The sequence below is a fragment of the Leptonychotes weddellii genome, chromosome 5 (genome assembly GCF_054177405.1).
Source record: "Leptonychotes weddellii isolate Sample4059 chromosome 5, ASM5417740v2, whole genome shotgun sequence".
NCBI classification, from domain to species: domain Eukaryota; kingdom Metazoa; phylum Chordata; class Mammalia; order Carnivora; family Phocidae; genus Leptonychotes; species Leptonychotes weddellii.
Window position 1 is genome coordinate 116619829 of NC_138373.1, and position 13818 is coordinate 116633646.

Here is a 13818-nt window from a genome sequence, read left to right on the forward strand (position 1 = left end):
AACAAGGGGTGCCTGGGTGGCTCAGTCGGTTAAGCGACTGCCTTCGGCTCAGGTCATGATCCCGGAGTCCCGGGATCGAGTTCCGCATCGGGCTCCCTGCTCGGCAGGGAGTCTGCTTCTCCCTCTGACCCTCACCCCTCTCATGCTCTCTGTATCTCATTCTCTCTGTCTCAAATAAATAAATAAAATCTTTAAAAATAAAAAATAAAAAAAAAAAAGAATGTGAGAATTTAACAACAACAAAAGAACCCATCAAAGACAGAAGTGTTTCCTGGGAATGAACCAAGGAGTGGCGGGGGAGGGGAATTCTTACCCATTTTTGAAACAGCCTCTGGCCTTCAACATGGTATTAACACGTCTCCATAAAGTTGTTCAATGAATAAGGTGGGAGAGACCAAGCTTCATGTTTTGGATTCTTGAGGGAAGGAGCCCCACGTAGCGAGGCTTAAGAGGTGTTTAGGGGTATTTAGGGATAGAATGGATCCTGTGCTTCATGCTGCCCCTCATTTCTTAAGGAGCAGAGAGTCTCCAACTCACAACCCTCCCCCACTCCACAACACACTGATACCACTATTTTAAAGCTAATCTGAGTGCTTTCTATGTGCCAGACTCTGCCCTAAGCACCTTATAGTAACACACTTACTCCTCTCCACAACCCTGCGAAGTACATACATTTTATAGATGGGGAAATCAAAGTGGAGAGAAGGGTATTTGCCCAAGGTCACAGAGAAGCAGGCCATGGAGCTAGGGATCAATTCCAGACACTTCAGCTCCAGAGGAAAGCGCCTAACTGCATTTACTCCTCTTCCTAATCTACGGTGGATACAGAAAAGGGTCAGAGACCCCTAGACAAAGCTTAGAGCAGACACTGGGGAAAGTAAGGGAAAGAAGGGAGTGCTTGGTCCTGAATATAGCCCCCTGTTGGCAAATGGGAAGAATGGAGAACCAGGCCTCCCACTTACCACTCCCAGGGTCCCCTCTGCTAGTCTTTTCCATTAGCGCTTCCCTCCGTGCACAGGCTACACACTGTATTTGTAATGTTCTGCCTGGGTCTCCCATCAACATGGAAGCACACAGACATAGATCTTGGTCTGCTCTGTTCCTGAATGCCTAGAACAGTGTCTGGCCCATAATAGGCGCTCAGTATTTGTGAGATACCTGCCACCTACCCACTTAATAAGGTATCTGGCAAGCTTAAAATCACTTCCAACATAGCTCAAAATGGTTTTATGAAGGAGTCAAATATGAAGAGGCAAGGAAGAGCCCTTAGGATGTAAGGAAGTGTGAGGTGATGGTTCTTGCTCTTTTTTAAAAAAACATCTAAGGGGCGCCTGGGTGGCTCAGTCGGTTAAGCGACTGCCTTCGGCTCAGGTCATGATCCTGGAGTCCCGGAATCGAGTCCCGCATCGGGCTCCCTGCTCGGCGGGGAGTCTGCTTCTCCCTCTCCCGCTCCCCCCTCTTGTGCTCTCTCACTCTCTCAAATAAATAAATAAAATCTTAAAAAAAAAAAAATCTAAGGAATTCCTCCGTGCTAGAGCTGCACTGAAATCAAGGTGACACCCTTCTGGCCCGGGGAGGAATTAGCACATAAGTGAGACAAATAAGACTAGACAAAAAGGCACCACAGAAATGAGACAGCAGGAAGCGGAGAGAGGGAGGTTATTGGTTTCAGTTTTCTTTCTTCTCAGGCTTATTGTTCACGCTTTCCCTCTACTTTTTTTTTTTAATAGCCCTTTTGATCCACTTTGTTAAATCATACACTCAGACTTTATTCTAGTCAAGACTTTAATTACATAATTTTAGAAGGTTGTCCTAGGGTTAGTTAGAACTACACTGTGGTGTAGCCGTGAGTCATCCCGTGTGCTGAATGCAGGGATTCCTACTTGAAACCTGCCCTGAACGATGATGGCAGATACGAGGTCAGCCCATGCAGCCCAGGCTCTGTGTCCTGCTGCAGGAGGCCCTGCTCCTCGCAGCCACCCTCCTCCAGGCTCCTTCTGTAGGCCTGATTCAGGACCCTCCCTGCATGCAAGGCCAGGGGCTGTCTCCACCTTTCACCTGGTCCCCCCGCCCTTGGATGGCGCTGAGCTGGAAGCAGAAAATTCTCTGGAGTGGGAGCTGCTGCTGGAGGAGGGCTCCTGGGATTCTGAAGTTGGCCCAAGGACCTGTGCTCACAAGGACACTTCAGATCGGCACCCTCCAAACACACCTTCACAGGCATTGCCACTGTAGATAAAGTTACACCAAGATGGAGAATCACTCCAAAGAGGAAAGAGATGGTGCCACACTATTCATATGAGGAGCAAAAAGTAAAGGGAGCTTGCTCGATTGGGTGCCCAGAATGCAATAAGCCCTCTACATCAGCTCACATATGTATCAATTTGCTTCTCACAGCAACCCTATGAGAAAAATGCTATTATCCTTATCCATAGGGGAGGAAAATTGAAAGGCTTAAAAACATGTCCAGGGTCACACAGCTAGAAAGCAGCAGCAGGGGGACTCGGACCCAGGCTGCAGAGCTTCTCTTCCCAGCCACAACTCCGTTTTGCCTTTCTGCGTTAAAAATGCACCTCGACTGGGGCTCCTGGGTGACTCAGTCAAGCGTTAGACTCTTGATCTCAGCTCAGGTCTTGACCTTGGGGTCATGAGTTCAAGCCCCGCGTTGGGCTCCACACTGGCCATAGAGCCTACATTAAAAAAAAAAAAATGCACATGGATAAAGAAAACCTATCCAATAGGGTCCTGAGTGCTTTGTAGATGCTCTCAAATCCCCCAAAAAACCCTGGGAGGTAACCCCAGTCGAACCCTAAGAGAAACACCCACTGACCCTAGACTGGGGGTCATTCTATTGGATAGAGAGCTGTACTCCTCAAAACTGTCAAGGTCATGGGAAAGAAGATCAAGAAACAGTCACAGACTACAGGAGACTGGGGAAGACAAGACAAAGGGATGGATAGATCCTGGAACACAAGGAGGCAGATGGAAAAACCAGGGAAATCCAAATGGAGTCTGGAGTTTCGTGGTAACGTACCAACGTCAGTTTGTTACTTGATGAATGTATCTTGATAATGTAAAGATGTAAATGGAGGAAACCGGAAGAGGGGTATTCAGGAAGACTTTGCGCTATCTTTGCAATGTTTTCATAAGTCTAAAATTACTCAAAAGTTTATTAGGAAAAAAAACCCCAATCCGGTAGGTCCTGTGACTATATGTTACAGAGAACAGTCACATAGGTTACCTTGCTCATGAAGCAGCTACAGGAGTCATCCCATATGGCCCCTAGCACAATTTAAAGAGGATTCCATGTGATTCGCTTAATCTTAGAACTCTGTATTCTTTAATCCTCAAAACTTTAGCAATTATTACATTTTATAGACCAGGAACTTAATGCTTGGGAAGCCGCCCTGCAACCTGCCCAGAAAACTAGTCACTTCCTACTCAAAGCAACTATTCCTAGCATCTCTTCAAGTTCTATTTGCTCACTTCACGGATGGAGCCAAGATTTTCATGGTTTTTTACTGCAAGGGTCAGTACAGCTCTGGTGTAGTAAACTGGAGGCTAGTCTCCCCCTTGCCTCTCAAACACCAATTCAAAGAATATGTATTGCTTGTATTTGTCGCTGAAACAAACAGAAAGCCTATACCTTCAAGTTCCAGGAGGATTTTGTAAAACATGCTGTTGAAACAATTTTTTTTTTTTTTTTAAACTTCAGCAGCCCAGTGTTGAGAGGAAATTTTTTAAGATTTGAGAGAGAGAGAGAGCACACACAAGCAGGTGTTGCAGCAGGGAGAGGGAGAAGCAGGCTTCCTGCTGAGCAGGGTGCCCGATGTGAGGCTTGATCCCAGGACCCTGGGATGATGACCTGAGCCGAAGGCAGCCGCTTAACCGACTGAGCCACCCAGGTGCCCTCTTTGTAATTTTTTAAACTCAAGGTGCTTATAAACTTGACTTTTCTTAAACACATTTGTATTCCATTAGCTGTATGCAGAATAAGCATTCTAGAGTGTCGCTTCTTTTGCTATTCAAATTCAAATTCTAATCTCTATAGAAACTTCAGAAAACTGTTAATTTTTTCCCCATCGCAGAAAACTGTTCCATGGCAGCCGTGCTATTTCTTGCAGTTCAAGTTAAGAGCTAGTGTTTACTTTCTCCAGCCACCAAGTCAAACAAACCACGCTTAGGCTCTTGGTCAAGAGATCTGAAAGGTTAAATGTGACCACTTGAGGCAATCAAGAGAACAAAGCAGTAACCTTTGACCTTCTCTCCCTCAGGTCGGAGAGTCTGTCCCAGGGCTGGGCCCACAAAACACCTCTTGCCTTCAGCAGCTTACCTGGGGCCAAGGTGAAAGGAGCTGGTCTACTCTGCCCCCAGGTGAGCAGCATCTATGTCCTAGAGACTCACTGGGAAACACCGAGCCTTCTACTGAGAGATTAAGGTTTTTCTTAGAAAGGTTATTTTTCAATAGTTCTGATGGTAACACTAGAAGCAGCTAATGTGTATAAGGCACCTACAAATGTGCCAAGCGTTCGCTAAATGGTTTTATTCAAATGATCTAATTTAATCCCAAGGACTACTATCTAGATTTTACAGGGGAAGAAATAGCCAACGATTTTGAAACTTCGTTCCTTGGGGTTCCCTCACTGTGTGAGGTGGGGAGGCCAGAGCTGGGAAAAGCAGGAAGCCCAAGGAAGGAGAAGCCAGGCTCCAGGACCCCCATTCCTAACTTAACCAAAGCACTTCTGCTTTCTCTATTCTGCTTTTTAAGCGTAAGTGGAAACTGCCTTTAAAAGTTCCAAGATGTGATGGTTAGTTTTACAGGTCACCTTGGCTGGGCTCTATTTAATCAAACACTAATCACACACAGGTGTGGCTGTGAAGGGGCGTGGGTGTGGGGGGGTTAACATCTATAATCCGTTGATGTAAGCAGATTACCTTCAATAATGTGGGTGGGCCTCATGCAATCAGTTGAAAGGCTTTAAGAGCCAAAAACTAAGGTTTCTTGGCAAAGAAATTCTGCTTCAAGATTGCAGCAGTAACTCTGACCTGGGTTTCCAGCCTTTCTGTCCTACAGACCTTGGACTTGCCCGCCCGCACTCTGTCTGTCTCTGTCTGTCTCTGTCTGTCTCTGTCTGTCTCTGTCTGTCTCTGTCTGTCTCTGTCTGTCTCAGGCATATGTATCTGTATCTACTTGGTTCTTTCTCCAGAAGACCCTGGCCGGTCCACATGGCTTAAATCCTTATAGCCTTGCTACTCAAAGTGTGCTCAGCGAGCCGCCCGCATCAACCTCAGCTGGGAGCTTGTTAGAAATGCACAGTTTCAGGCCACACCAGGTTTACTCCATCAGAAACTGCATTTTAACAAGATCCCACGATGAACCATATGCATACCACATTCTAGGGTTTACTACAACATAAAGACAGTAAAACAATGCATTTTCCTGAATAAAATCCTCAAACATTTCAGCCTTGAAGGAGATCCACTCTGAACTTCTGAAAAAGAATAAGAACACTGGCTTGTCTCTTTTGAGCTAGCTACCTTGTGTCAATGTCATCAACCGGATGAACTTGCCAGTAAGCCTTCAGGCTACCAAGTGGTCATCAGCCCAGAAATAGGCCTATTTGCTTCAATCAAAGATACTGTCCTGGCTCTTAATGTATTCACATCCCATTTCTCATCCTCCCCTAAGGAAACCAAGCATTTCTTTATTCCTTTTAATTACTGGGAAAATAATTCCAAGGCTGAAAAAACTTGATATTCATTTTCTTCTAAAAGATGATGCAAAACTAAAAGACAAAGACATTTTGCGGGCGCCTGGGTGGCTCAGTCGTTAAGCATCTGCCTTCGGCTCAGGTCATGATCCCAGTGTCCTGGGATCGAGCCCAACATCGGGCTCCCTGCTCAGCGGGAAGCCGGCTTCTCCCTCTCCCATTCCCCCTGCTTGTGTTCCCTCTCTCGCTGTGTCTCTGTCAAATAAATAAATAAAATCTTTAAAAAAAGACATTTTGCAGGCTCAACCTCAGATGAAACCCATAAGATTTCATTTAGTTTTTTTTTTTTATTAAAATTCTGCCTGCCTCTTACCAAGCTTTGCACTCAATTACCATGTGTTGGAGAAAAGGATGAGATAATTTAACTTGCTGCTTAGCCCATTTTTCAGCCCAGGGATCCAACACCCCTGACAAGTCCTTTCTGTCATTCTCTGCAGCTGGGTTTTACATGATCGGCGAGCAAACAAGTCACCACCTGCACTGTATGATAGAACTCACTATTTAAATCATTCCCTGCTTCTGCTGGAACTATTTTCCTAATTCATTTAGTATTCTAAATAGATATGTGGGGTGCCACTTCACATTTTAGGAGCCAAAACAAAGGACTTAATCTGGTAAGAGGCAGTGAACACCTTTATCCTCAGGCAACACAGCAGCTCTTCATAGAGAACTAGAACATTCTTAAGACTCCCTCTGATGGGCATAAGCCATCCTGCCTTCTGTGTCCTGCCACCAGTGGTTCTGTGGGTGCCAGGGGACCAGGAGGAAAACCAAGCCTGATGCTGAGTTCCTCTGGGTAAACCTTCTTCCCCCAATAACTCGGTGGCTAGATAGAAGCTGGAGAATCCCATTTTACATCGTCCTAAACATTAATGGTTCTCATGTGGAGAATATATAGCAGAATTGTACCAGAGACTTTCTGAAATTGCAACCATACCTGAAGATTTTGGTTCAATAGACCTAGTTGGGCACACAAATGTATGGCGGGAAGCTCTCCCCAGGTAATTCTGATAAAGTCCTCACCTTGCCTGGGTCCCTGACTTTATGTAAGAATGCCACCTTGGCTACTAAAGGTTCTACATCTCATTCTGATGTGGGTGTGGGGTGGGGAGGTTTCTCCACAACCGCAGAGTTCTCTGACACCAACTGCATGTCCTACAATTCAACTCCATTCTGACGCTACTTGGAGATAGCGTCCTCTCCCGCAGGTTCGGAGATCAGTCCTACAAGGTTGCTCCCCTCCCCCCATGGCCGATGCCAGCCAGAAGTCTAGGTTGTTACCTGCACTTGTGACCAACTGGCTCTAAACCGGATTCCCACAACCCCTTCTTCATGTTCAATTCATTTGCTAGAGCAGCTCACAGAACTCAGAAAAACCTTTTACTTACCACATTACTGGTTTATTATAAAAGAATATAACTCGGAAACAGCTGGGTGGAGGAGATGCGTAGGATAAAGAACAGGGAAAGCGCGCAGAGCTTCCATGCTCTCTGAGTGGACCACTCTCCCAAGACCTTCACACACATTCAGCAGCCCAGAAGTTCTTCACACCCTCACCTTCTGGATTTTTATGGAGGCTTCGCAACATAGGCGTGATTGATTGAATCATTGGCCATTGGTGATTGGGGGGTGAGACTGAAAGTTCCAACCCTCTAATCACATGGTTGGTTCTCCTGGCAACCAGCCCCCATCCTTAGGTGCGGCGGGCCAAGTCACTTTATTAACAAAAACCCAGTTCAGGTGGAAAGGGGTTTGTTAGGAATAACAAGACATGTATTTTACCCTGAGGGCTCTGAATCAATTTCAGGTCAAGAGACCAAATACAACACAAGAGGCTCCCATTGCTCTTACTGCTTGAGAAATTGCAAGGGTTTTAGGAGCTCTGAGCCAGGAGCCATAGACAAGACCAAATATATATGTGAGAAATATATTTTGATGGTCTGGATAACCAAATACATATTTCTTATAAATCACAATATCGCAGCTACACATTAGAATCATTTGGGGTGGAGATAACAGGTATTAAAAAATATTAATGACCGTATTGTCCCTCAGATCAACTAAATCTGATGCCCTGGGAGTGAGCCCAGGCATGTGTATTTTTAGAGCTTCCAGGTGATTCCAATGTGCAGCCACGGTTGACAATCACAAGGTCAGGAATTCTTCATATCTCGGCTTCTCAGACTTTAACATGGAAAAGCTTCACCTGGGGATCTTGACACAATGCAGATTCTGATTCAGCAGGGTTGCTGTGAAGCCCGAGCTTCTGCATTTCTAGCAAGCTTCCAGGTGATGTTGATGTTCCTGTCCCATGGGTCAAACGTTGAGTAGAAAGGCATTTCTCATAGTTGCTCCATAGCCCCAGTATTAATACATTTGAGTTGACTAAGGTTGTGAGATAAAATACGGGATACCCAGTTTTTTATAATTTTTTAAAAAGATTTTATTTATTTGACAGAGAGAGAGAACACACACACGCAGGGGGAGCGGCAGGCAGAGGGAGATGGGGAAGCAGGCTCCCCGCTGAGCAGGGAGCCGGATGCGGGGCTCGACCCCAGGACCCTGAGATCATGACCTGAGCCGAAGGTAGATGCTTAACCAACTGAGCCACCCAGGCGCCCCGATACCCAGTTTAATTTTAATTTCAGATAAACAAGAAATAATTTTTTAGTATAAAGATGTCTCAGATTTTTTTTTAAAGATTTTATTTGACAGAGAGAGACACAGTGAGAGAGGGAACACAAGCAGGGGGAGTGGGAGAGGGAGAAGCAGGCTTCCCACTGAGCAGGGAGCCCGATGTGGGGCTCGATCCCAGGACCCTGGGATCATGACCTGAGCCGAAGGCAGACGCTTAACGACTGAGCCACCCAGGTGCTCCAAGATGTCTCAGATATTGCATGGGGTTTTCTTATACTAAAAAATTGTCCATTGTGTATCTGAGACTCACATTTAATTGGGCATCCTATTTGTTTTGTTTTTGCTAAATATGGCAACATATTTCTTGATTTTTCTGTTTTGAGGGCAAAGTGTTACTTAGCCAAGAGTGACGAATGTCAAGCTTGTAAGCTGATTTTACTCTATGTCCATGGTCCTTTATCTTTTCAGGATGTGGATGTCTGAGAATATAATGAACCATCTCCCCAAGAAGAAAGCACACATATGTACATACACTCAGTATTGTACAAAGAACTTCTGGGGCTTGTGGTACCTGCCTTAAGCCCACTCATGGACCCTCTAGGGATCCTCAGACCCTGGGTAAGAAAACCCATGTCATCCTCTTAGAAAAATAAAGTTGTATTCAATCATCTGTGTTTCCCAAAAAGATATCCTGTGGATTACTGGTTTCACAAAATATCTACAGATTTTGCATGAAAAACATCTTTTATGAAAAATGTTGGAAAGTGCAGAATTAAAACTAAGTGAAGCAGGCTTCTTTTTTTGGAGGAATTTGCAAATATTTAATATACTATTGTGTTTTGGGACTCTCCCAGTATTTCCCAAATTTATATTGTATCTTATTCCTTGCAGGATATTGCCAAGCATTAGGATTATACTCATTTTGTAGTGTTGCCTAAATAAATCTGTTTCCTTATTTCTCTTCTTAGTATGAAAAGAATGCCCATTATGAAAAGTTTGGTAAGTACAGAAAAATATAATAAGAAAACGTTACTTATCATTCTGTCATCCAGAGGTAACCACTGTTAACATTTTAGCCTATTACCTTCTAAACTATGAAGGTTCGTGGCTCAGAAAAGGAAGTTTTCGTGAAGAAAGCAGGATTTTTTTTTAATGTATGAAGGTAGGCTTGATGGGCTGGGTGAGAGAGGGGGAGTAGGCAAAGATTTACCTATTTGAATGTTAATGGAAATAAGTAGGAGGGATCAGGAGATAATTTTCCAATTTAGTGCCTCTTACTGCAGATAAGAGAGCATATAATTAGATTTCTAGATATCTATTCCAGTTGCTAAATTTCTGATAAACACACTGCTGAGATCTGGCCCAGTTAGCACAGAAATGGCTCCATAACTTCAGCTTCTAGTCTATTATTATTTCTTGCATTTACCACTTTATCTGATCTTGAAGGCAAACAGTATGGCTAGTTCAGGCAATTGAGTGTTTCACTATAATCATCGAAATATAATTACATTCCCCATCAGTCACAAAGTCATAATGTAATGGAACCAAATGAGAGTCTATCCACCCAAGGTGCAGCAAGCCAAAAACTGACACTGAATGCTTGCAATGAGGATAGATAGATGATTTCCTGAAGAAAGATAGATGCTCAAAAATCCTGAACAAGTCAGGGTTTTTAAGCACAAAATTTGGGGCAGGGGTCTCTTGAGAAGGTGGATGCCGCTGATTAGAGACCCATCAGGTCATCCTAGCAGGTGCTCTGGTGCCGCTTCATCTGGTCCCCCAGAGGCCTGTTGCATCTCAAGAGACCTGGAATCTGAAAAATATCTTGATTCTTTGTGTTAAACCAGTGAGGTTGCGTTCCTATAGGTTCCTTGGCCGGTCCAGCTGTGTCTGGGGGTGATGTGACCCCTAGTGTTCCTTCTTTCCTCTGAACTGACAAGATCACACGAGCTTCCATCATCAATGTAAAAAATAGGTCATATCCTTACAAGCCTCATTTTGTTTCTTGAATTCCACATATGAGTGAAATCATCTGGTATTTGTCTTTCTCTGACTTATTTTACTTAGCACAATACTCTCTAGCTCCATCCATGTCGTTGCAAAGAGTTCATTCTTTGTTATGGCTGAGTAGTATTCCATTGTATATACACTACATCTTTTTCCATTCATCAGCTGACGGACACTTGGGCTGCTTCCATAATTTGGCTATAGTGTCTTCAAGCAGCCCAGGAGCCACAGAGCCCAGAGTCCTCGGTAGGAACACCTGAAAAATGCACAACTTTTTTTTTTTTTAAAGATTTTATTTATTTATTTGACAGAGAGAGAGAGACAGTGAGAGAGGGAACACAAGCAGGGGGAGTGGGAGAGGGAGAAGCAGGCTTCCCGCTGAGCAGGGAGCCTGATGCGGGGCTCGATCCCAGGACCCTGGGATCATGACCTGAGCCAAAGGCAGATGCTTAACGACTGAGCCACCCATGTGCCCCCAAATGCACAACTTTTGAGTGTGTTTCTTTTTTCCTCGGGAAGATGGGAAATGAGTATATTACAATCATCTGGGGTTACCCTTTTTGAAATAGACCCGTCCCAATACCACAGACTGTGTGAATGAGGAGCCCAAGAGGGCTTTCAGGTGAACCTCATGAATCCCATACTACTCGCCCTTCTTAACAGTGCACGAAGGTAGTGAGCCAAATCCCAGTTGTAACTCATGGGTTGACCGTGATGAATTAATTATCTTTTATTCAAAAAGTAACTCTTGAGTCAGAATGCTAAACTCAGCAGTAGGGAATGGAAAAATAAATAAAACATGATTTCTACCTTCAAAGGTGCACAATTGAGTTGGCAAGGCAGTTTGGAAAACAGGTAAGTTATAATGAGGTGAGATAAGTGATTATGTAGAGTTAGGTTTCACTCAGTATCATATTTCCTTAGAATGCAGTAAGATCTAAATGAGGATCCAAGGCGATGAGACTACTTAATAAAGGTTGCATTTAAAAGGAATAAGTTATAATGAAGGAATAATCTCAGGAATCCTCCACAAATGTTTCTTTCAAGAAGGTAGGTGTAGACTTGTCAAGGCTCAGCTTACAGAATGTAGAAACTTCCTTATAGCTAGGCACTCTGAAAGGAGGTGGGGAAATCTTCCAGGCTGAAACCATCCATTGTAGACCCATATTTTCCACCACAACCAAATCACTAATCCTTTACCAAGTTTCGTTCGGGGACATTGAAATACAACATATGAGGTTTTCAAACTCAGTGCTGGGAGTTGAAGCCCCAGCTGCAGTGCACCCAGAAGAGGAATTGGGACCCAGCAACCCCTTCTCACCCCAGGCCGGGCCCTGCTCCACCTTAGTCCTCCCGGTTCAGATGGGCTCTGCCAGGTGCGTCCCAGTCACTCTGGTGTGGCCTCCGCCGCACAACAAGCTTCTGGCTGGAGTGGTGGACCCCGGTTCACCTAGTGTCAGCATCCTGCACGCTCCCATCCAGCTGGAGAGCTCTCCACAGCCAAACCCTACCAGCAGGGGAATAACTGGAGGGTCCTAATTAGGCCCAACACTTGATCCCTGCTCTCCTACCCTCGGCATTGCATGGACACCTATGAAGACCAGCAGCTGAGAGCCCCCAGGCCGACTGGTGAAACAGCTGGGTGAAGTATTTGAGACTGAAACCCCCAAGTTGAATCTTCCCCAGAGCCTGTTCTGCCTCTACAGGCAATTCACCTTCTGAACTGGACTTGCCTCTGGGCACCCAGTTTTCCACTGAGGACCTGATGGCACCCGGGAGCCAGACTGAGCTCCCCTCCAAGCAAATATTCTCCAAGGAGGAAGCAGGACAGCCCTCAGAAACCCCTTGGCCAGCCAGGGCTTGGACGAGCCTTTGAGAGACCCTGAGACTCCCTGATCATCAGGTTCTAAGCCTAATAGATGGCAGGTGAATGGCAAGGGACTAGGGAGCGCTCCCCTCACCATCCTACAGGGTGATAACTCCCCTGGGACTCTGACACCACCACGGGGTAAGTAGCCTTCTTCCTTGAGTGAAAATGCTAGGAAACGAAAGAAAGGGGCCATTCTGGGAACCAGATGACTTTTGAAAACTGGAGGCCAAGTATGGGAGCAGGGTCAAGAACAGGACTAGGAAAAACAGCACTTTCCAAACTTGGTAGAGAACTAGACTGTGCATAGCCCCAGCCCTGGGTTCACCGGGGGCCTAGCGATATTGTGTCCTCTCAACCCCTTCTTTCTCTGGGAGACTAGAAAGCCTCATTGTCTTCGCGCCCCCCCCTCCGCCCCGCCCCGCAAACTACCAACTCAGGGACTGAGCGTTTTCTTGGGCTTTCTTTGTGTTCTTTGTGTCTCATGCGTTTCTGGTATATTAAAGAAGGTGATTTTAAATGGAAAAAAAAAAAACCACAACATATGGACAGAAAAAACCTTGAATTTTATAGGAAAGTTGGCCCTGTAAATTTTAGCATTAACAAGGACCTCAGAAATCATCTTTTTACCAGTCTAATCCTTTTACTGATAACACATCTGAAGCCCAGAGCTGAAGTGACTTGCTCAAGGTCACAGAGCTAGTTAGTAGCAGAGGCAGAAAGCGGGCGGTCTCTGACTTTTCCAGTGCTACATTGCCGATGGCATCTCTGAATTGGCTGGAGATGTTTTTGTAGAAGGAAATAGATAACAAAAAAATCCTTCTCAGCCCACCTATGTAGTAATATCTAATCAAGTACAACAGACTGTTTAAAAGGAGAAAAGTGACAGGCTTTTGGCACCGTGCCCTGTTCATTCCCATCCCCTCCCCTCATACACGTTCCATGACCTTTAGCTGCAAGGATGCCCTTCCAGCCTGGGTATTCTTCCTTGGGATGAATGTGCTATTAGTGACCCTTTTAGGGCAGCCTGGACTGTTGCTTTTTCTAGGTGGGAAGTTGTAGAGGGTCGTGTCAGAACTTGGTAGATATCACAGCAGAACACCTGGGCTCAGTGCACCAATGCTCACACATGCACACACGCACACACACACCCTCCTATCCATATGAGCAGGGCCAGTTTCTCACAAATCCCCCTCCTCTAATTGGTCTTGGCTCAGTAGTCCGTGTGGTCCAGTCTTGCTCACCAATGCCAAATTAGCCCCCATTCATCCTACGTTCCAAACGAAACATCAAGTGTCTCTTTTACATTCCTTCTACTCAGGGTGCCATAATCATAAACAATCCTCTGCAAAATATTCCACAGGCCGACGTCTGCTTTCCTTTCCTCATTTCCCAAAAGGAGGTGATCATAAACAGAATTTCAAGAAATTTCTCCAGCAGCTGTTTGCATATACCACTACTTCTCTAGTTCAATCCTGAGGGTGTTTCCTACTGTCTGTTTATATTTGTGTTACCTAAGAAATAAATGCTCTTAATTTA

The 13818-nt window shown here is 45.1% G+C and overlaps 1 pseudogene; it reads left to right on the forward strand.

Annotated features, from left to right (window-relative positions):
* The first annotated feature begins 11512 nt into the window (after window positions 1-11512).
* On the forward strand, window positions 11513-12578 carry LOC102728559 (cell division cycle-associated protein 3 pseudogene; annotated as a pseudogene).
* The last annotated feature ends 1240 nt before the right edge of the window (window positions 12579-13818 follow it).